The 21,485-nt window shown below is 44.4% G+C and overlaps 1 long non-coding RNA gene across 1 annotated transcript; it reads right to left on the bottom strand.

Annotated features, from left to right (window-relative positions):
- Nucleotides 1-352: 352 nt before the first annotated feature.
- LOC121182460 lies at nt 353-19,969 on the bottom strand. The gene is made up of 3 exons (XR_005894118.1): nt 19,959-19,969; nt 3,203-3,212; nt 353-489 (listed from the first exon to the last, which is right to left on the bottom strand). It is a non-coding gene; the product is annotated as an uncharacterized LOC121182460 (long non-coding RNA).
- Between the last annotated feature and the right edge of the window lie 1,516 nt (nt 19,970-21,485).

Genomic DNA, 21,485 nt, shown 5'->3' with positions numbered 1-21,485 from the left:
AAAGCAGCAGTATTTCTTGCTCCGTGCTGTACAAAGCAGCCGGCAAATAATCCTCTGTATTTAACAAAAAAAAGAAATGTTGATGAAAGTTAACCAAGCTACATACACATTGCGCATGCAGGTTAAATGCATCAAACGCACCGAGGCATACATACCAATCAGGCTACATTTGATCACCCGAGGAAGAGAGAAGTGAGCGCATGTCCACTTGGCAGCAGTGGAGGCTAGCAGCAACCTGCAGCTAATTTGCAGCACTGGGAATGAACCCACGAGCCGTGCACATTGGTGGAGGGCCTGCACCAGCGACGACAGGGAGGAAGGAAGCAGGTGACCCAAGAAGTGGGCCTCGGAGCCAGGAGCAAAAGAGGGTTAAGATGGCCACAGCACCCTTTTATAGAGTGCCCTCATGTGGCGATAGGCCAATGAGGACCAAGGTGAACAAAACTGTGCAAACTCGCACTGGGAGGAAAGATGAAACACCTCATCCTGCTACAAACTGTCACAACTGAGCAAGGTTTGAACCCAAATGCACAACTTAACAAAGGAGTCCAAAATAACAGTCTTTATTTCAAAACTAAAATTCACTCGTGGCGAGGCAAAAAGTCAATAAACAAAATGAAAGACTACTAAAAAACACAAAATCACTCTTAGCGAGGAAAAATACTTGATAATGAAATAAACCAAACAAAGTACCGACAAAACAAGACAAAAGCTAGAATGAGTAAACTGTGAACATGACATAACAGAATGAGGGAAATGCTGTAATCGAGAGACAGGACGAACTGGCATAGAACAAAGGGAGATGCAGACAATATATAGACACTAGGTAATGGGGAACAGGTGGAAACAATCAGGGCGGGGAAGACAATCAGACTGGCAGAAACACAAGAGGAAGGGCAAGCTACCTGAAACACAAAGGGAGAACAGATTACAAAATAAAAGCAGAATGCACAAGACAACATAGCACAGGACAAAACATAACAAGACCTTAAATGCAGGAGCAGTCCCCCCCCCAGGGACTGCTCCTGACGGACCTGGTACCTGTGGGTGCCGATCATAAAAGTCTGTAATAATGTCAGGGTCCACGATAAAGCTCGCAGGAACCCACGACCATTCCTCAGGTCCATAGCCCTCCCAGTCCACCAAGACTTGTCTACCCCGGCCCCTGTTGCAGACAGCCAGAAGGGACTTGACGGAGTAGACAGGACCACCATCGATCATCTGGGCAGGTGGAGAAGGTTTGGCAGCAGGAACCATGGGGCTCTCCTTGACAGGCTTAACCCGACTGACATGAAAGGCAGGATGAACCCTCAGGGATCAGGGCAGCCGTAGTCTCACTGCTTAAGGACCAACCACCTTGGACACCAGGAAAGGACCCACAAATCGTGGGGCCAACTTCCTGGAGATGACGTGGAGGGGTAAGTCCCATGTTGAGAGCCAGACCCTCTGGCCAGGCTGGTATGCTGGGGCAGGTCGCCACCTCTGATCAGCGGCCTTCTTCATGCGATCCACGCTGCGGAGCAGGACCTTCCGGGCTGCTGCCCAGATGCGGCGGCAGCGCCAGACCATGGCATGGGCTGATGGGACGATGATCTCCTTTTCGGTGTCTGAAAAAATAGGAGGTTGATAGCCAAAAACACACTGGAATGGAGACAAACCGGTGGCTGACATGGGCAGAGAGTTGTGGGCGCATTCCACCCACACCAGGTTTTTGCTCCAGGAGGCCGGATTCTGCGATACCAGGCACCAGAGGCATGTCTCCAACTCCTGGTTGAGGCGTTCGGTCTGGCTGTTAGCCTCAGGGTGGTAGCCGGAGGTGAGGCTGACAGTGGCGCCGATAAGTCCACAAAACTCTTTCCAAAACCTGGAGACAAACTGGGGCCCCCGGTCGGAGACAATGTCTTTGGGAAACCTGTGAATGCGAAACACATGAGTCATAAGGATCTCGGCTGTCTCCTTAGCTGATGGCAACTTGGGCAAGGCTATAAAATGTGTAATTTTAGAAAATCTGTCCACCACAGTGAGCACCGTGGTGTTACCTTCAGATACTGGGAGCCCCGTGACGAAATCCAAGAAGATATCAGCCCAGGGATGAGTGGGCACAGGGAGAGGCTGCAACAACCCCATCTGTGCTCTGGAAGAGTTCTTATTGCGGGCGCAGACAGAGCATGCCTCCACATATTCCCGCACCTCTCGCTCCATTGAGGGCCACCAGAACCTCTGTGAGATGCCATGCATAGTTCTTTTAATCCCAGGGTGGCAGGTGAGCAAAGAGGTGTGAGCCCAGTGGATCACCTGTGGATGCATGGTAACAGGGACAAACAAACAATTTTCAGGACATCCACTAGGTGTCAGGGCCTCACCATTTGCACGCTTCACCTCTGATTCTATTTGCCCCTACCACACGATTCAGTGGTAGGATAGATTCAGGCTCCTTGGCAGAAGGCCAGGGGTCAAACAGATGGGACAGGGCATCAGGCTTCTTGCATATTGGCTGTATTGTTTCTGTCCCTCGCCCCCCCCCCCCCTCTCCCGGCCTAGAAGAATAGCTCAGCAGCTGTGCTCCTATCAAATTCCTATGCAGCTCGTATCCCACTTCAAGGACAACTGATAAACTGACCTGTAAACATCCTGGCAGTCTCGGTCATACAAATCGCAAACACTTCTCATAGACTGACGCACACACGCTCCCCGAAATTTCGCCTGTACTTCTGTGCAAGTGACAATAAAGTTCCTATCCTATCCTATCCTTTTTGGCTTTCACATACAACTGGTTCTTCAGCAGCTGCTGGAGAACCTGGTGAACATGGCAGACATGGGTGTCAACATCTTGGTGAAAAAATCAGGATGTCGTCTAAATAGACGAACACAAAACGATTCAGGAAGTCTCTGAGAACATAATTTATCATAGCCTGGAATACAGCAGGAGCATTAGTCAGACCAAAAGGCATAACAAGGTACTCATAGTGATCACTGGGAGTGTTAAAACCATTCTTCCATTCATCTCCCTCCCTTATTCTGACCAAATGGTCGGCATTTCTCAAGTCCAACTTTATGAAAACTTTAGCCTGCTGAAGCCTGCTCAAAGGCAGAAGACATGAGAGGCAAAGGATAGCGATTTTTTTTTATGGTAATGTCATTGAGTGGGCTATAGTCAATACAGGGTCGGAGGGACTCATCCTTCTTTCCCCCAAAAAAGAACCCTGCCCCAGCTGGGGAAGAGGAGGGGTGAATGAGACCTGCCTTCAGGGAACTTTCGATGTAGTCCTCCATGGCCTGTTTTTCTGGACCCGAGATGGAGTAGATTCTTCCCTTGGGAATAGGTGCCCCCGGAACCAAATCAATGGATCAATCATAGGGTCTATGAGGAGGAAGGGATGAGGCTCTACTTTTACTAAATACCTCCTTCATGTCATGGTAACACTCTGGAATAGATGACAGATCAGGTTTATCAGAGACAGTCTCAGCAGTGGTAGGAGAGAGCTTACAAGGTAACTTCTCATCACCAGGTACAAAACACACATTATTACAGTTCTCTGACCAGCCTAAAACTTTCCCCGTACTCCAGTCTACTTGAGGATTATGTTTTTTCAACCAGGGGAAACCCAAAATGAGGGGGTGTCGAGAAGAGTGGAATAAGTGAAAGCTCATTTGACTACAATGCTTACCCACCCTGACCTCAAGAGGCTCAGTCTTATGAGTTACCCTGAAAATCAGGCTCCCATCCAGAGCACTGGCTTCTAACGGCTGGGGCAAAACTTCAGACTTTAACTTAAGCTTTTTAGCTAGGTCCCAGTCCATAAGACTCTCATCTGCCCCAGAGTCAATGAGTGATCCTATGGTTATCGAGGTGTGGAGATGCTTCATCTGGACCTCAGCGTGCGGGGAGGGTAGTCAGATGAAGAGAATCGGCTCACCAGGACCCTCCTTTTTCCTGGCGAGCCTTTTCTTTTACCGAACACCCCTAAATGAGGTGACCCTGCTGTCCACAGTAGAAACACTTTACTTCCTGAAGGCGGCGATGACGCTCCTCAGTGGACAGCTTGGCTCGACCAAGTTGCATGGGTTCCCCTTCCTTTCCCGTGTCCACCTTCTCTGGTGAAGCTGAAGGTGTGGAGTGCAGAGACCTCCACCAGCTGGACGAGGAGAAGACAGTACGGCGTACCACTGATGGTGTCTGGTGGTCTCTAGCGCGCTCACATAGTCGATTGTCTGTTCTTATGGCTAGGGAAATCAGGGAGTCAAGATCAGCGGGCAGATCAATGGGAACTAATAAGTCCTGAATCTGGTCAGAAAGTCCTTTCAGAAAAATGTCGTACAAGGCAGTACCATTCCATCCACTGTCAGTGTACAGGGTGCAAAAGCGGATGGCATAATCGCAGACTGAGTCCAAACCTTGTTTGATCGAGCAAAGTTGTCTCACCTTATCTCGATCCGAAGAAGTAGGGTCAAAAGCAAGCTTCAGTGCCTCAGTAAATCCACTGAGAGACTGGCAAACTGAAGAACCCCGGGCCCACTCAGCTGTAGCCCACGCCTTCGCCCTCCCGGTGAGGTAGGAAATCATGAACAGCACTTTGAAACGATCCGAGGGAAATGCTGAGGGCGATAGTTCAAAATGCATTTCGCAGTCAATAATAAAAGACCTGCATTTGTCAGACTCACCAGAGAATCTTTCGGGGGGGCGAAAGGCGGGGGACAGCGAATGGAGACAGACATATTATAACAAGACCTTATTTCCTCACTGTGACAACAAACAGTTAAAAAAGAAACTAACAAGCTCTTTGTTTAAAGCTCAGACCTTCAGGCAGTGGACAGACGGCATGCACTGTCCTCAACACTGTGAATCAACGTTCAAATTCACATCATGTTTGTGTGACAAAGCTGCCGATATTTCCATCTTCCACCACAGATGGTGTAATGTTTTCATTTTCCTGGATCGTGACCTGAGTTGAGCTCTGGGCTGCAGGTTGATGGATGGACCATATGCAACGTGTCCACATGAATCCTGCAGAGACTTTATCTGTCAAAACCTCAGGCATTTCTTTTTCAGCCTTCCAGCTGCACAAATGTCTTTTTCTCCTTTAAAATATTAATCTCATAAAAAAATCTATTTTTCCCTCCAAGTTTCATCTGTCATTAAGCAAAAAATAAAAACACATGAGTAATAGCTGTAGTCTTGCATTTGTCTGTGGACAAAGTAATTGTTGTGGCAGTCATCTTAGTATTTTTAAAATGATGTCAGTGTTAAAATGAAAAAGAACAAAAAGTCATTAGCTACTTTAAAAAAAGATTAATTTCCCCAAACCTAAAATTACAATTAACCTGTTTTCACACCAGTTTTCACACATTTATTAAAGCCTTTGTACTAATCTCTGCACAAATATGTTCACAAACACAGGTCAAACAATGTGCTCATTCAGAAAGCTCCAACAGTCACTGTGATAAACTCACAACCTGAACTCAATTAACCCTCAGCTCTCCAGGTGGAATCGCTCAGCACTCAGACTCTCAGGACGAACAAACAGGACCTTGTCGGGTTCAACACACTGTGCCGTCACCAGTGTCTTCTTCTCTGGTTGAATGATTTTTCTTCCCTGTGGTGCAGCAGCTTTCTGTGTGTCTGTGCTGGTTGATGTAGGTGACAGATGTGAAAATCAACAGATCTGTGCATGAAAACACACCAGAGCAGTGACATGTAGAAACACAGTGTTTCTGCGTGATCTGTATGTGTGTGTGTAGTTTACATTTCCCTTATGAATTCATATAAGAACTTGTACAATGTAAGCACAACATCAACCAAAAAAAAAAATAATAATAATAAAATAAAATTAGACAAAGGCTGAAACACTAATCACTTCCTTAAAGACCCTCATCATTTGATGAGCATGTTTCCAAACCAGTTTGATCTTACAAGAAAGACACCGATGCACAAACTGTGGGCTTCTCTTTTTGTTTATATACATATGTGTGTTTGTGTGTGCCATCTAAGCCACCAAACTATAATCAATAACCCACAACGACTGCACTTTGCTTAAAAATCCAAAAACTGAAATCTCTAATTTAAAAGTACTCAGGGCCTCTGCTGTGGCTCCAGACTATGGCCAGGTGCTTCCTGTTTGTTTTAATTACCCTTGACGTTTCGAGAACCTGACTGGAGTCCACCTGTGGTGAACTGAACTGACTGGACATAGTTGAGAAAGGCTCACACCTGCATATGGTCCCATAGTTCACACTGCATGTCAGGACATAAACCATCCACAGAGTCCGTGACCTGCCTCCAGACCTCTGTGATTAAACCATGATGACACAGATCAGGGCAAAGGTGTAAAACCACTTCTAAAGCTTGGGGTGTTCCCAGCAGCACAGAGGCCTCAGTCACTGTGAAATGGAAGTTTGGAACCTCCAGGACTCTTCCTTGAGTCGGACCTCCATCCAAACTGAGTAACTAGACAAGAAGGGCCTTGGTCAGGGAGGGGGTGCAGGAAGACTACCAATCCCAAATCCTTTAGTGCAGAGATCATAGCGACTCACCCTGTAGCTGTATTTGCTGCTTCTGCTGAATTCAGACTTTTGGAAATGAGAGATCACAGTTTTTCACTACTTTTACTTCGAAGCATTTTTTAGTAAAGGAAGAAAGGAAGATTTTCTGTAGAGAGAATCTGTGAGAGCTGAGATGAAATAACAGTCGGGTACTGAGAGTTATAATAATAATAATACTAATAATAATAATACATCAGATTTGTATAGCGCTTTTCCAGGTGCTCAAAGATGCTGAACAGTGGGAACATCAGTAGACAAACAGTGGAAACAACAGTAAACAAAAGTGGTAACAATAGTATTTACAGTAATAAAAAATGACAAGTGGTGGAGAGATGAAGTGGTTCAGGGGAATGCCAGTCTGAACAGGTGGGTTTTGAGCTGGGATTTGAAGGTCTGTAGTGAGTCTGAATTTCTGATTTGGTGAGGGAGGGAGTTCCAAAGGGTTGGGCGGCAGCAGTGAAGGCTCAGTCACCCAAGGTTTGGTGCTTAGTTCTAGTGATTGGGGCCACGATGTTTGAGTCCGATGATCGAAGACAGTGGGTGGGGGAATGACGGTGGAGAAGATCAGTAACGTAGGGGGAAGCGAGGTTATTTAAGGCTTTGTAGGTGATGACGATGAGTTTGTATTGGATGCAATATTGGACAGGGAGCCAGTGGAGCTGTTTGAGGATGGGGGTGATGTGGTCTCTGGAGCGAGTGTGGGTGAGCAGTCGGGCAGCTGAGTTCTGTATGTATTGAAGTTTATGGAGGTCGGTAGAGGGAAGTCTGTGAAGAATGCTATTGCAGTAGTCGAGTCTGGAGGTTATAAAGGCCTGGATGAGTATTTCTGCAGTAGAGTGAGAGAGGGAGGGATGAAGACGGACAATGTTGCGGAGGTGGAAGAAGGATGTCCTGGTGATGTTACTGATGTGGGATTTGAAAGCGAGGGTGCACCAAGCACCGAGCCTTGGGGTACTCCGTGAGTGACTAGGGTGGTATGGGATTTACAGTTGTTGATGGAGATGTAGTGGTGATGATCTGAAAGGTAGGAGGTGAACCAGGTGAATGCTGAACCAGTGATGCCACGGGACATTTGTAAGCGGTTGAGTAGGATGGAATAGTCGATGGTGTCAAAAGCGGTGCTGAGGTCAAGAAGGAGGAGGATGCTGAGGAAACCAGAGTCGGCAGCAAGGAAGAGGTCGTTGGTAACTTTCAGAAGAGCAGTTTCAGTGCTGTGGTGGGTGTGGAAACTGGTTTGGAATATTTCAAAAGACTGGCAGGAGTGGAGATATTGCTGGAATTGTGTAAAGACAAAGCGTTCCAGTATTTTGGAGAGCAGTGGGAGGTTGGAGATGGGTCTGAAGTTGTCGAGGTTGTTATGGTTCTGGTCAGGTTTTTTTTTGGGATAGGACTGATTGCAGCAAGTTTGAGTGAAGGTGGGACAGAACCAGTGGTGAGGGAAGTGCTTATGATGTTGGTGATGAGTGGGATGAGGGAGGGGAGACAGGCTTTAATGAGGGATGATGGGATGGGATCCAGGTGACAGGTGGTGAGTTTCGTGGTGGAGAAAAGTTTGGAGATGTCGGATGGTGATAGGGTTGATTAGGATGAGAGGCTATGACTGGTAGATGGGTTGAGTTCTGGTTCTGCGAAAGAGGGGGCGGAGGCAAATTGTCTGTGTATTGAGTCAATTTTTGAGTGAAAGGAGGACAGGAAGTTGTTGCATTTGTCTGTAGTGAAGGTGACTGTGATATTGTCCTTTGGTTTGGTTAGCTTGTTGATAGTGGAAAACAGAGTGTGAGGGTTTGAGGAGTTGGAGTGGACATAATTGAGGGCAGCTTTGTACATGATGACATGGTCTTTGAGGGCTTGGACATAGACAGAGAGTCCCGTTTTCTTAGGCGTTCCAGATGTCTTTGTTTCTTTTTGAGGTTGTGTAGTTGCGTACCATGGGGCAGAGTGGGAGAAAGAAACAGTTTTTGTCTTAAGGGGGGCGAGTTTGTTGAGGCAAGTGGAGAGAGTCTGGTTGTAGAGGTCAGCAAGTTCAGAGGGAGTTGGATTTGGAGGGAGGGAGGAGGCCATGATGATGCAAGATATGGAAGATGAGAGGGAGGTAGGGCAGAGAGATTTAAGGTTGCAGAAGGTAATTGTGCGTGTGTGTTTGGAGTGGGGGATGGGGATGTTGATGTCCATAGTGATAGCGAGAAATTGGTGGTTAGTGAGAGATTTTTGTATAGAGAGACAGGCTGTTGAGCAGGCCAGGTCCAGGATGTGTCCGCGGGTGTGGGTGGGGGAATTTATAGGTTGGGTGAGGTTGAAGCAGTCCAAAAAGTCAGCTGTGAGTTTGCATTTTGGTGAATTGATGTGGATGTTGAAATCTCCAAGGAGGAGGAGAGATGGTGAGACGGAAGACAGCTGGGTGAAAAAGTCAGTGAAGTCAGAGAGGAAGGATTAAGTGGTTTTAGGTGGATGGTAGATAATGGCAACTATGAGTGATTTTGGGCCAGGGAGTCTGAAGACCAAGTGTTCAAAAGATGAAGCAGCAGGGATGAATAGGGGGCGGAGGGGGAGGTCGTCGTGGATGACAGCAATGCCTGCCAGACCTGGTGTTGAATAATGCTGTCTTGAGGGGCTTTTGCTTTGAAATTGTTGAGGTGGAAGTTGGCGCTGGCAGAATGTTGATTGGAGTCAGGTGATGGGTGCTTGGATGACGCAGTCGGACGTTTTGGTGGCGTAGCGCAGAAGAGCAGGAGTTACGGTCTGTCCAGAGTGAAGGAATGTTGTTTTCGGCTGAGAAGTTGTAGGAAAAGTTGCGACAGGAGCCTATGTGGATATAGGGGCGACGTCGAAGAAGGCAGAACTGTCGGCTGAAGGCCGTTAAGGAAGGTGTACGGTGGTTGAGTCAGAGAAGCTGCGAGGACGTGTACTGGAGAGCCATGGTCGTGTGGACATTAGATCATCCACTTTTTTTACTGGGAAATGTGAACTTTATTCAGTGAGATAGAAACAGGATCTAACTTTGGAGATGGAGGTGCATGAAGACGGAGGGGGCTGTTCACATATGAAACATTTAAATTGGCCAGTTAATTGGACAAAACCCAGCAGGTGAGACAAAAATGAATCCAGTTGAATGTGATGGGCACAAAACCACACGAGACTGGGTTTTGGGACACAGGTGGGTCACCCCCCTTAGAAAGAGAGACTGAAAAAAAACAAATTTATAGCAGCGAGAAAAACTGAACAATATGGAGACTGTACTCAACAAAATGCTGCTGTAAGCACAGTTCATAAAGGAAAGGCCTTTTTACGCAGCATAAGTTTTGACTTGTCACAGCAGGAAAAGCTCAGGTGGAACTAATAACATTAATGCTGGCTCTGTCCCTGTGAGCAAAACCACTGAAGCTGCATACACAACACCAGCTCCCTGCACCTGACACAGCTAAACTGGATGCAGCCGGCGTTAATGTTATTAGTTCCACCTGAGCTTTTCCTGCTGTGACATGTCGAAATGTCTGAGTCTATGTTCTAATTCCTCAGCTCACCAACAGTGTACAGAGGCTTTTACAGTGTATGTTAAAACACTGTATTTTTGAGACCTTTAACATTTTCTCCTGATGGGAAATGATTCATTCGCACACACAGAATGTCAAAGAACATTAAACCCACAAAACAGTTTTTCCAAAGATTTTCCCTGCAGCTCTTTCTCTACACCCAGCACTTTATAATGAGGAACACCTGTTCATGCATGCAGTTGTCCAATCAGCCAATCATGTGGCAGCAGAGCAGACACAGGTCAGGAGCTGTGATTCATGTCAAACATCAGAATGAAGAAATATGATCTCAGTGACTTTGATTGTTGGGTTTTTCTGAATCTGCTGATCTCCTGAGATTTTCACACACAGCAGTCTCCAGAGTTTTCAGTCTGATGCTGCTGGTGTGATGATGTGATAGTGTGGGGATGCTTTCATGGCTCTTTGGATCCAGTAGATCCATGTCTGTATGTGTGCTAGAATAGGAGATATGCAGCATGAATGATGTGGTGAATCATGTCAGCATGGAGCAAAAGCTCAGAGGAAGGTCTATCTACAGTGTCTCTCCACGTTTATATTTTGCTGTTATACTTTTTTCTTCTGATTATTTTCAGTGAAAGTGTCTGGTTTGTTTGTAGTCTGCTCATCCACCTGTCTATTGATCGATTAATTTAGTTTATTCTAATCTTTATTAAAACCTTCATGTTGAAATCTCATCCCACTCCGGGTGGCACCACCTCCCATGGGCTCACCACCCGTGGAGGTGCCATAGGCCTTCGGTGCATTGTGAATTGGGCGGGCTGCCCCCGCGACCTGGGCCTGGACCCAGACAAGCGGCAGATGATGACATGACATGTTGAAATCTCTTTGCCTCGTTGAGATCTGAAGAGAAACACAACAAAACCTAAAGCAGGTGGTCGTGACTTCCAAAACAACCAAAGTACAAATTAAAATGTGCAATTGTCTTAAAGAAGTCAAGGAGAAAGGAAAAGATGGATGCTGAGGCTTTCGAGTGAATGGGATCCTCTTGTGTTTCAAGCTCTGGCCTGTTCTGCTGCTCTGTGGGTGACAAAGAGCGGCAGGTCGCTGGTTTATCACAGTCCCTGAGGAAATTACTTCTCTGTCCGGATGGCTGACTGAAATAACCAGTGTGCAGGAGGGAAATCATCTCACTGAGCTCCCCTGGTAATACTAATGCCATCCAGGCTACTGAGGGCTCCTGAGTGTTGGTGTCACTGTGAGCAGCCACACAGAAAAACACACCTTCATGACAGCTAAATTTAGGCCTGTTTCACTCCGGCTGCACAGGTGGCGTCACTGATGCAGGAGCTGTTACAACCTGACGCTTAAAAATGTTTCTGGATTTGCAGCAATGTCAGGACTCAAGAACAGGCATGCTTGTGAAAATGGCCCATGATTGGTCGATAACAGAATCCTTCAGTGAGGTGAAATCTGCCAAAGCTCAAAGAGCAATCTGAGTTCACGGTGTGTGTTAATGAGGCCTGACAGGCCACATCTGCTGCTGACAGTGAAGGCGTCCTGTGTGGAGGGAATGACAGTGAGGCGTTCAGGAGCAGATGTCACCCCAGCAGTGAGGAGGCTCCTCAAGACAGGACTTAATAGATCCTGATGCCCTGAAGACATCCTGTACTCATACTGTCCCATGTGGTTATTGTCTCCCTAAATGAACACCCATCAGCAGCACACTTTGGCCTCTGTACAAATTTCTACATATTTTATTCAAAGAAAATTCTGGGGTTTGTTTTAGTCTTTGTCGCTGAGCCAGCCCATGGTGACACAAAATCATGGTCTGGCAAGGCCACCAATACCTTTTCTTCAGACGAATGCCATTTCAAGTTAGCAGGGGTCAGCATGGGCACCCTGACTGGTCTGAGGCTATGCAGCCCCATACACAACAAACTGCGATGCACTCTGACACCTTTCTATCAGAACCTACATTAACCTCTTCAGCAATCTGAGCAACAGTAGCTCATCTGTTGGATCGGACCACACTGACCAGCCTTCGCTCCCCATGTGCATCAGTGAGCCCATGACCCTGTCACTGGTTCTCCACTGTTCCTGCTTTGAACCATTTCTGATAGATACTGACCACTGCAGACTGGGAACACCCCACAGGTTCTGCAGTGTTGGAGATGCTCTGACTCAGTCGTCTAACCATCACAGTCTGGTCCTTGTCAAACTCACTCAAATCCTTATACCTGCCCATTTTTCCTGCTTCTAACATCAACTTGGCCGACAAAATGTTCACCTGCTGCCTGATATATCCCGCCCACTAACAGGTGCCATGATGAAGAGATAATCAGTGTTATTCACTTCACCTGTCAGTGCTCATGATGTTATGCCTGGTCAGTATAAAAAGCTCTGTTGCATTGCAGTGTTGTTACTTTTATTTTAAATAAAAAAAAAAAAAAATCTGAATTCATGTTCAAGGTATTTTCTGTACCGCTGTGTTCAGATGATTTCATAACTTCATAACTGTGTCTGCGATGTTAGATAAAACATGGGTAGAAAATGAGCTGGAAAATCTGAAATGAAAAAAATAAACATGAGCAAAGTGTGATCCACATCTTCAGTCGACGGGTCACATAAACAACAAGCAGATGAGACGTGAAGGTTGCAACTTCAAAGGTGACAAGGAAGCTGTGAAGAAAACCCGCAGAGGCCTGAGGAGCTGATAGATTTGGATCTGAGTCTTTGGAAAATGATGGAATTCGTCAGAGACCTTTGGGACAGCGTATGTTAGGGGCCTTAAAGGCAGACACATATAAAGCTGTTGGATTGATGCTGCAGCGATGAGAGGCGCCAGGGGAGGTGTGTAAAACACAGAGGAGTCTGAACCCAGCTGAAACCCAGCTGGTCTCTAACTGCAGCCAGTTTACATGAAAATTAGAAACATGTCAGTGTCCCAGCTGCACACAACATCTGTTCCAGGTCCAACTGAATCTGAGTAAGAACCAAATGACTAAATGTCTTCACAGCTGTTGAAAATAAAACTGTGGATGACTGCTGACGATAATGTATGTTGTCCAGATGCTAGAATTAAAACTGGAATTAAAACTAGAAGTACTGCATGGCGGTGGTACGCCTCCGTGTGGTTGGGTCCCTGTTTATAACAGATGTAGAGGTTGACATTTGTGCAAGGTTTGAAAGCCAACCCTCAAATAGTTCTTACAATATCGCATTACCATGCAAAACATAAATATGGTCATAGTGACCATCAAAGCGTTCTTCAGATTTCGCGCGTATAAGAATATGCGATGGAACATAATGAAAACATAATGCCTCCGGCCTTGGCTATCGCCAGCGTGGAGGCATAAGAAAACTAAATATATATCATTCAGCTTCAGTGGGGATAAAATAGTTATTTCTTTTTATTATTAATTATTATTATTTTATTATTTTTATTAGTTTGCACAGTTTTGTTCACCTCGGTCCTCGTTAGCCTATCACCACATGAGGGCACTCTATAAAAGGGTGCTGTGGCCATCTTGACCTTCTCTTGCTCCTGGCTTTGAGGCCCACTTCCTGGTCGCCCGCTTCCTTCCTCCCTGTTGTCGCTGGTGCAGACGCCGAACTGCAGGCCCTCCACCGACGTGCGTAGCTCATGGGTTAATACCCAGTGCTGCAAATTAGCTGCAGGTTGCTGTTAGCCTCCACTGTTGTCGAGTGGACACGCCCTCGCTTCTCTTTCTCAGGTGATCACACGTAGCCTGATCGGTATGTACATCTCGGTGCGTCTGATGCAATGAACCTGCATGTGCCATTCATGTGTAGCTTGGTTAACTTTGTTTCCTTCTTTTTGTTAATACAGACGACTATTTGCTGGCTGCTCTGTCCAGCACGGAGCAAGAAATACTGCTGCTTTGCCTTACTGGGGTGTTCCTGCCGCGCTTCTCCGCTGTGGTTTCGTTGATGAGATACATCATCATGTATCTCATCTCTCGCTTGCCACTGTATAGAAAACCTGATGGACAGAAAGCACATCTATTTTTAATATTATATAGAATAAAACAAAGCCATCAAGTTTCAGATGTTTACTGATCTTGAGTTCATCAAGAGAAAGACAGAGGTGTGGAAATGTGGGAGGCTGAATAATCGGGAGCCAAAGCCATGGTTGGTTCTTAACCAGCATTCAAATGAAATGAATGTCAGGAGATGTTTTTCCCCTGAGTGAATGGGATTTTGAAAATGAACCTTTAGTTTAAATGTTGTTTTGGATTCTCCGCTCATGAATATATGAATATTTTTCTAATGTCTGCTGTGAAAGTGGGCTTGGGGCGTGTTTTCAGTCTCGTCCTGCTCTATGATGAATTTCATTACTACCCTGTGGTTACACAAAACCCAGAAATACTGGTGGAAACTAATTAAAGAAGTGAAATTATATATTACTTTTCATCCAGCCCTATGGACAGTTAAAACAGTTTCCTGAACATAAACTGGACAGAAGGTGGTTATTTACTGCATTGTTGTTCAGCTTTGCATGACATCATACAGGTGTTTCTGCTTTAACAGTGAGCCTTTGTCCTGACTGGCTGAAGCAAAACCCACTGATGGCTCTGGGTTTTGTTTCAGTGCAGTTCTTGAGGTCAGCTTGGCTGTGACTTTCCTGTTTCTATTTCTCTCTGTTTCCCCTGACATTATTATTATTACTAGTAGGAAAAAAGTGAAGGAGATAAAGAAGCAGCAGCGGTGAAGGGTTTGAGTACACAGCCTCTGCCTGCTGAGCTCTTCTTCTTCTTCCAGCCAGAACTTCCCTGTACAACAACACACTCTGGGGAGCCTTCTCCTGCACAGCTTTCTTACTGGGTGCAAGCTAGCTGGGACTAATTAAATGACCTAAAACACCAGTTGTTTGTAACTAGTGCTATGAGGTTGGCAGCTGTGAGGCTGAGAAGCCATCCAGCTGCTGTGTGTTCCTGGGTCTAGCCAAACAGGAGCGGAGCCACAGGAGGACGGATGGATGGAAGTCAAGCATTTTGTGCTCTGAAGCTCGGAGGACGCTGCCAGTTTTACCAGGGGAGTCTCTCGGTGATGAGTTTACTTTAATTACTGCTCAGCTGTTTGTCTGCTCTGCCTCTGCCTTAATCTCTTTTCTAATTCCTCTGTTTACTTTTCATATTCAACGCGTCCTCAAAGCTGGAAGACAAAATTGTCCATCAATGTCTTCCAAAAATGCCCATGAGAAACAAATGAATCTGTTTTCTGATCGGTCCCCTCTGAGGTTGGAGTCTGGTTTCATTAATCTGAATCTACTGGTAAAGATCAGAAAAAGGTGATTTTCATAGTTAAAGCATCACTGGTGTTTGACAGTAGGACATATGTGAGTTTTCTGTTGTTTCAGAGTAAGGCTTTGTTCTCTCCATTCTCCACCTTAGCCTCATCTCTGAGATCTTTGGCCTCTCTGTATGAAAAGAATGGTACTGCTGCCTTTGCTGCAGAGACAGAAATCATTATTTGCAACATCACAAGAGACTGATCGAACACGTCGGTCACCTTCAAGGTCTTAAAAGTAAATTGTAAACCTGGTGTATTTCCCATCAATCTGCTCATTATGGCTCCATAGGTCATTCTAACTCAGCACTCACCACCTTCACTGTAAAGATTCTGGGAAACAAAGACTGGAACAAAACAAGTTCAAACAAACATAAACTCAGAAAAGAAAACATGAATAAAGTTCTCTGGCTCCAGCTGTTCAGACGTGAATACTCAGAGAAAACATGCAAGTGAAACACGTCGATTGGGGAAATGATGAAGGGAATTTTTTTTCTCTTCCATTTTAAAGAACAAACAGTTCATCAGTTGATCGAGAAAATGGGAATAATCACAGATAAATGACTTTAGAGATAAATAAACCGTCTTTGACACAGTTTACACAAAGATTTTATTCAGCTTATGAAACACTGATTTACATTCTGCCTGTGAGACTCCACATAATGAGAAATAGTTTGAATCTTTTAAATAAATACCCACTTTCTCAATTGAAGAGGTTTTATTGGAAGAGGTTTTGTGGAAAAGAAAAAGTAGTGTATGTTATGAGTCATCCTGTTCTCAGCCAGGCCACAGGCTCTGACTGGCTTCACGATGTTCAACCACCTGATTAAACAGGACACGAAGAAACAGGAGAAAAGGAATGAACAGACAAAATGGCCGTCACTGAAACTAATCATAGCTTTGGAAGATGAGGCAGAGGATGAGATATTGGAGCTTTGGGTCTGTCTGAAGCAGTGGAGACATTAACAGGCTGCTGCTCTGTCTGAGGTAAACAGAGGAGGATAACGAGGTAAATGCTGGATTCTGGAGCCTCGGCACAGTTGTTTGACTCAAAACATGATTCAGGAAGTCAGTGAGGCTTTCACACTTCCAGTGGATGGAAATAGAAGCAGCTTCTCTCACTTAACTTTTCAACACCTTCTGTGACCTCAGTGAAAACTGATCACAGTTTGACCATCTGGCCGGTGTAGGCGCAAACTGATCGGCCTTCAGTGGCTCAGCTCAGGTTGCCAGAAAAAAACAGGATTGAATGAAGATAAATGAAAGGGGAGGCTTGTTGATTTAATTTTCCAATTCTTTTTGCAGCAGCTGAAAAATGCACAAAGTAGAAAAGATTTCTAAATGTTTGTTAAACGTTTCAGTGATATTTAGTCCAGTTTGAACTTTGTTTCAGTTTCTAACCATATAAATGATGTTTGGTGACGAGATTCTGAGCATGTAGCCGCAAACAAAGCTTAAAGTGAATCCTTTACATACTGTACATACAGTGTTTAATGCATGTTTACAAGTCAGGTGCTCTGCAGTAAATGTCTGTTTACAATCTCGATTCATCTTTGCAAAACATTTGTTAGTACAAAAAACAGAAATATTTTATAATAGTATAATAGTTTCCTTTATGTGCCTTTAATCATGTGACCTTTTAGATTAAACCTCTGGATGTGAATCAGCAGACGGTGCTGACTGGAGCTGAACTGCTCTTTTAACAGGAAACAAAGCGTCGCCTCTAAATTTAAAAAACTTAGCTTCAGGATAATTAAGCTTAACTAATTTTCATCTCTCATTTGTCACCCAGTCTATTGTCGGCACACCTATCACTCGCTCTCAATACATGACTTCATTAATCCAGGTTAAAATGATGTGTTCCAGTTTAAATCACCTTGGTACTTCTTGTCCAGCTGCGCTCTGAGAGTGCAGGTGTTGGACAGACTGCACCACCAGGGCAGTTATTTCACCTAACAGCATGTTCCTGCTGAATTTAATTTGTTGAGAGGACAAAATGTGTCTCAGCTTCATGGATGAGTCATGGTGAGCTTGGTACCAACAGTTCTCATTTAGTGGTTGGTTACCGTTTTTTTTGGGACAGCTCATGGTAAGAATTTCATCGGACATCATTACCATGAAATAAACATGGCTTAATCCTGAGGTTGGATAAATAAGTTTGTGAATGTTTCTCTGAACTAACAGAGAAAAGATTAAAAAAAAAAAAAAAAAAGAATTAAAAACAGTGTTTCTCTTCCTCAACAGACAAGAAAAATGTATGTCTTTCGACTTATGTCAATGAGTGTCCTCACAGAGATAGATGTACAAGCGTAGATGTACAAGCATGTGTGTGTGTGTTCCTCTGTCCTCTCATGGGCTTTGTTGAAAATAAAGTTTTACAACAAAATCAGCCTCAGCTTTTAAAATTTCAGGATACGGCTTTTCCACTGTTTTCTCATGAACTACTGTACTTTGCAAGTTCAAATAAAATCACAGACATTTTTTCCTGCAGACTTTGATCCAGACAGATTAAACTGTGTAAATATTTCACATTATTAAACTGCAGCTTTAGGGGACTGAGCAGCCACGAGCTGCTTCTTCTTTGAGCATTTTCTGAGCTAAATGTGAGCTGTTTATGAGCTGTGTATTTTTTTGGATGCTAAGTGCTGCTGAAGAGTCGGGACATTAAAACTGTCCAATGATGCAGGAAATAAAATAGTTTTAGGATTAACAGCTGCTTAAAGTGAATTAAGTGATGAAGAACTTTTCCAAACCTGGGCTCCAGGCGGAGGGAATACTGAGTACTCTGAGTAATAATGGTCATGATGGTTATTGGCTCTTCAACAGGGTGCAAACGTCCCCACACATGTATGATTACGGTCGTTGTGTGATATGGGGCAGTGCCACTCTGGGCATCTTTACAGATCTAATCTCAGAGATTATGTCACATTCCCACTGTCATTGTGGGAATCTCAGGAGAATGCCACCAAATATTTGATCAAAGGCGAGTTGTGAGGGACAGATGTTTTATTCATGCGGAGCAGCTTTGATGTCAGAAACAATCTGCCTGCCAGCACAAAGTATCAGCACAGGAACATGAAATACTGCATCACATTCTGCTTCCGCTGTGTAATTTCTCTGGTTCTCAGTGAAGAACTCTTTGATCCTGTCTGCAAAATACAGAAAGATTGAAATAAAGATAAGAAATATTGTTAAAATATTAACACGTGTTTGTTAATGAGGAGATATCAGTTTGCTCTCCAAACTGCTGAATGAACTGAAATGGATTTATATAACAATCCATTCCTTCAGATGAGTTGAACCGGAGTTAAAAATAATGACTGAGGATGGAAGGATTCACATGTTCAGACAAACAGCAGAAAACCTTCGATTCCCACGTCACTATGTTCAGTGATGCTACGTCCCTTTGGGTCCATCTCTCCTGCAGCTGCAGATACCTGATACAGAGAGAAACTCCACATACAGGTGTGTAATCACCTTGTGTTGTATGTATTCAGCTTAGTCTGTGGAAAGTTGCTCAGGGCATTTTCACATTTTATGGACTGAATGATTTTGAACCATAATGAGAATAATTACGGATCAGCTGCAGCCAAAGCTCCAGTGTATAAAACAAAGGCAGTAACATCCTCCCTTGTGTCCTCATCTGCTTCATTTCCATTTAGGATAAAAAACTGTACAAACTCAAGTTTACGAATAAATGTTTAAAATGTTCACTGCAGGTCTGTAAATCTCTCATTGTTTCGAGACGTCTGAAGAGGTGCTGACCTTTGACCAGGCTGCACAGCTGCAGATGTTCACCCTGAAAAAACCTCCCCGCCATGATTTATTGTTTTAGAGAGATGAAAATAAAAATCATTGTCAGGTCAGAGACAGTGGAACAGAGGCTAGTTTAAACACAGACGAGACCTCTGGCTTTTGTTTCATCTGTCAGGTTCAGACATAAAGAGAAGACAGTGTGTTTGTGTGAACATGATCCCACTGTTGGTGTCTGAACGACTTGTTGAGGTGACTCTGTGCCAACAGGAATGATGACATAAAACTGCCAGGAGTGCAGCCACCTCCAACATCTGAGTCTGCTCATCTGAGTCCAGGTGTGAGCAGGTGCAGAGCTTCTCAAATGTTCAGTCAGAGCAGCTCCACTGCCACAGGTGCTTTCACTCAGTGCCTGATCAGACCTGCTCCACACAAAGTGAAATGTTGATCTGCTTTTCCTTCATGTACAGGGATTGGTTCTCGCAGCAGGTTCCACTTTAGATCTGGTTCCAGTTTGAGCCATTTTGAGCGTTTAGTTCTTTGCATATGTTGAAAGTTAAACCTGATGAGACTTGATAAGAGATTTGAAAGGACTCAGATTTGATAAGTGGATTCAATACTGGATTTAAATTCAGTAAAATGCTGTTTATGTGTGTAATCCTGTGATAATTATTCCCAAACACAGATCGATCACCTGTCAACCAATCACTTCAGTTAGTGAGTAACTTCATTCATGGCATGTGATCATCCATAGCAACAGGGTCAATGCCCACCTCTCCAAGGTCTGAAGAGAAAAGCTTAACTCAAAGTTCATGGATTAAATCAAATCAAATCAAATCAAATGCATCATTGCTTTAATTCAACCCTTCACTTTTAGCACATGATTCTGTTGTAGATTTTTATTTTAAATGGACGAAGTTGCCATTTTCCCCATCAGTCTACGCTCAGTGAGTGAAAACATGTTTTAGCTGGGACATGCTGTGTCAGGTGTGTGCTTTTCTAAACCACGTCCAACCCTTTCAGTTCAGTTCAGTCACAGTTGGACTCTAATCAAAGGATAATTAAAGCAAACAGGATGTGCCTGGCCACAGTTTGAAGCATCACAGCAAAGGCTCTGAATACCTTTGAATTGGTTTCAGTTTTTAAACATTAAAAAAAAACTGTCCATTTAAAATTGAATCTACGTCACAAAAGGTGAGAAAAGTGAAGGGGGCAAATATTCTGGAAATGAGACATGGGTGAGGAGGCTTTTGAGTTGGAGTAGTTATCACTGTTGTTGGAGCTGAGAGCTGTGTTATGATGAATGCATCTGATTACTGCTGCTGCTGGATGATAATCACGCTCTCAGTGTTGGACCAGTTTTGTTCCCATAATTTGGGGCTGGAAACAGAACCTGTAATGTTGCACTGGAGTTAGCTGTGGGAAAACAGTTGAACAAGTTGAGTTTTTAAGCCTGTTTGTTGATATTTTGAACTTTTGCCATGATTCAAACGATGCTGAATTATTTATTCCTACTCCTGTTTGTACTGAACCTGTGGATCACAGGATTACTGTGATACTGAGGGAACCTTTAAAACCTGGAGATTCTCAGACAGGTTCTGCAGTTCAGTGTCCATGATCTGACTGTTGTTTATTCACATGTATTTTCAGAGGACCACACTGTGTGTATCACTGAATGTTTTTCGGTAATTGTTTTGACAAACCTGCTGCACAGAGTCCCCAAAAGATTTGAACCAGCCCTGGGTTTGTATTTAAACTCTCTGGTTTAGGTCTGAGGATTGTGCAGGACCACGTTGGTGTTGTAGAGGCCACTCTGAAAACAGTGTTTTCAAGTGTTCCCCAAGTGTTCAGGGTTGAAAGTTGGGGAGTATTTGTAAAAGTGAGGTCAGTTCTGTCCTTTTCTGATGAAGGGGGTGTTATTCGTGCTTTTGATTTCATCTGCTGCCGACCAGCGTGGCTGTGTTCTGCTGCCAAAAATGAAAAAGTTCTGCCAACGGAGCAGAATTGAGCCGCTGCAGGATCTCAGAGCAGAGATCAGATAAGTGTTCCCCTCACTCCCGCTGCAGCTCATCTGCACTGTCTGCCTTCTGAATTTACAGTCATCAAAAGTGTGATCATTTTTAAATCATCAGTTAGACCCTGCTATCACAGACCTTTAACATTCCACATGTCCACACCTCTCCTAACCCATCCAGGATCTCTCCTCAGCTCACGCACACTTTCTGACTTCAAAAATATAAAATCTGGAGCTTCTAAAAGTATTTGTTCAAACCAAGACGACTGAAAGTTGTCTAACTATCAAGCAAACTGCATCAGTGAGTCTGCCAAACTCTGCAGGCAGCAGGAGTCAGGAGTAATCAGGTACATGAACAAATCAGACGAGACCCAAAG

This window comes from Toxotes jaculatrix, chromosome 5 (genome assembly GCF_017976425.1).
Source record: "Toxotes jaculatrix isolate fToxJac2 chromosome 5, fToxJac2.pri, whole genome shotgun sequence".
In the NCBI taxonomy this organism is placed as follows: Eukaryota; Metazoa; Chordata; class Actinopteri; family Toxotidae; genus Toxotes; species Toxotes jaculatrix.
Note: the sequence above shows the minus strand (reverse complement) of the source record. Positions and strands in the feature narration are given on the sequence as shown.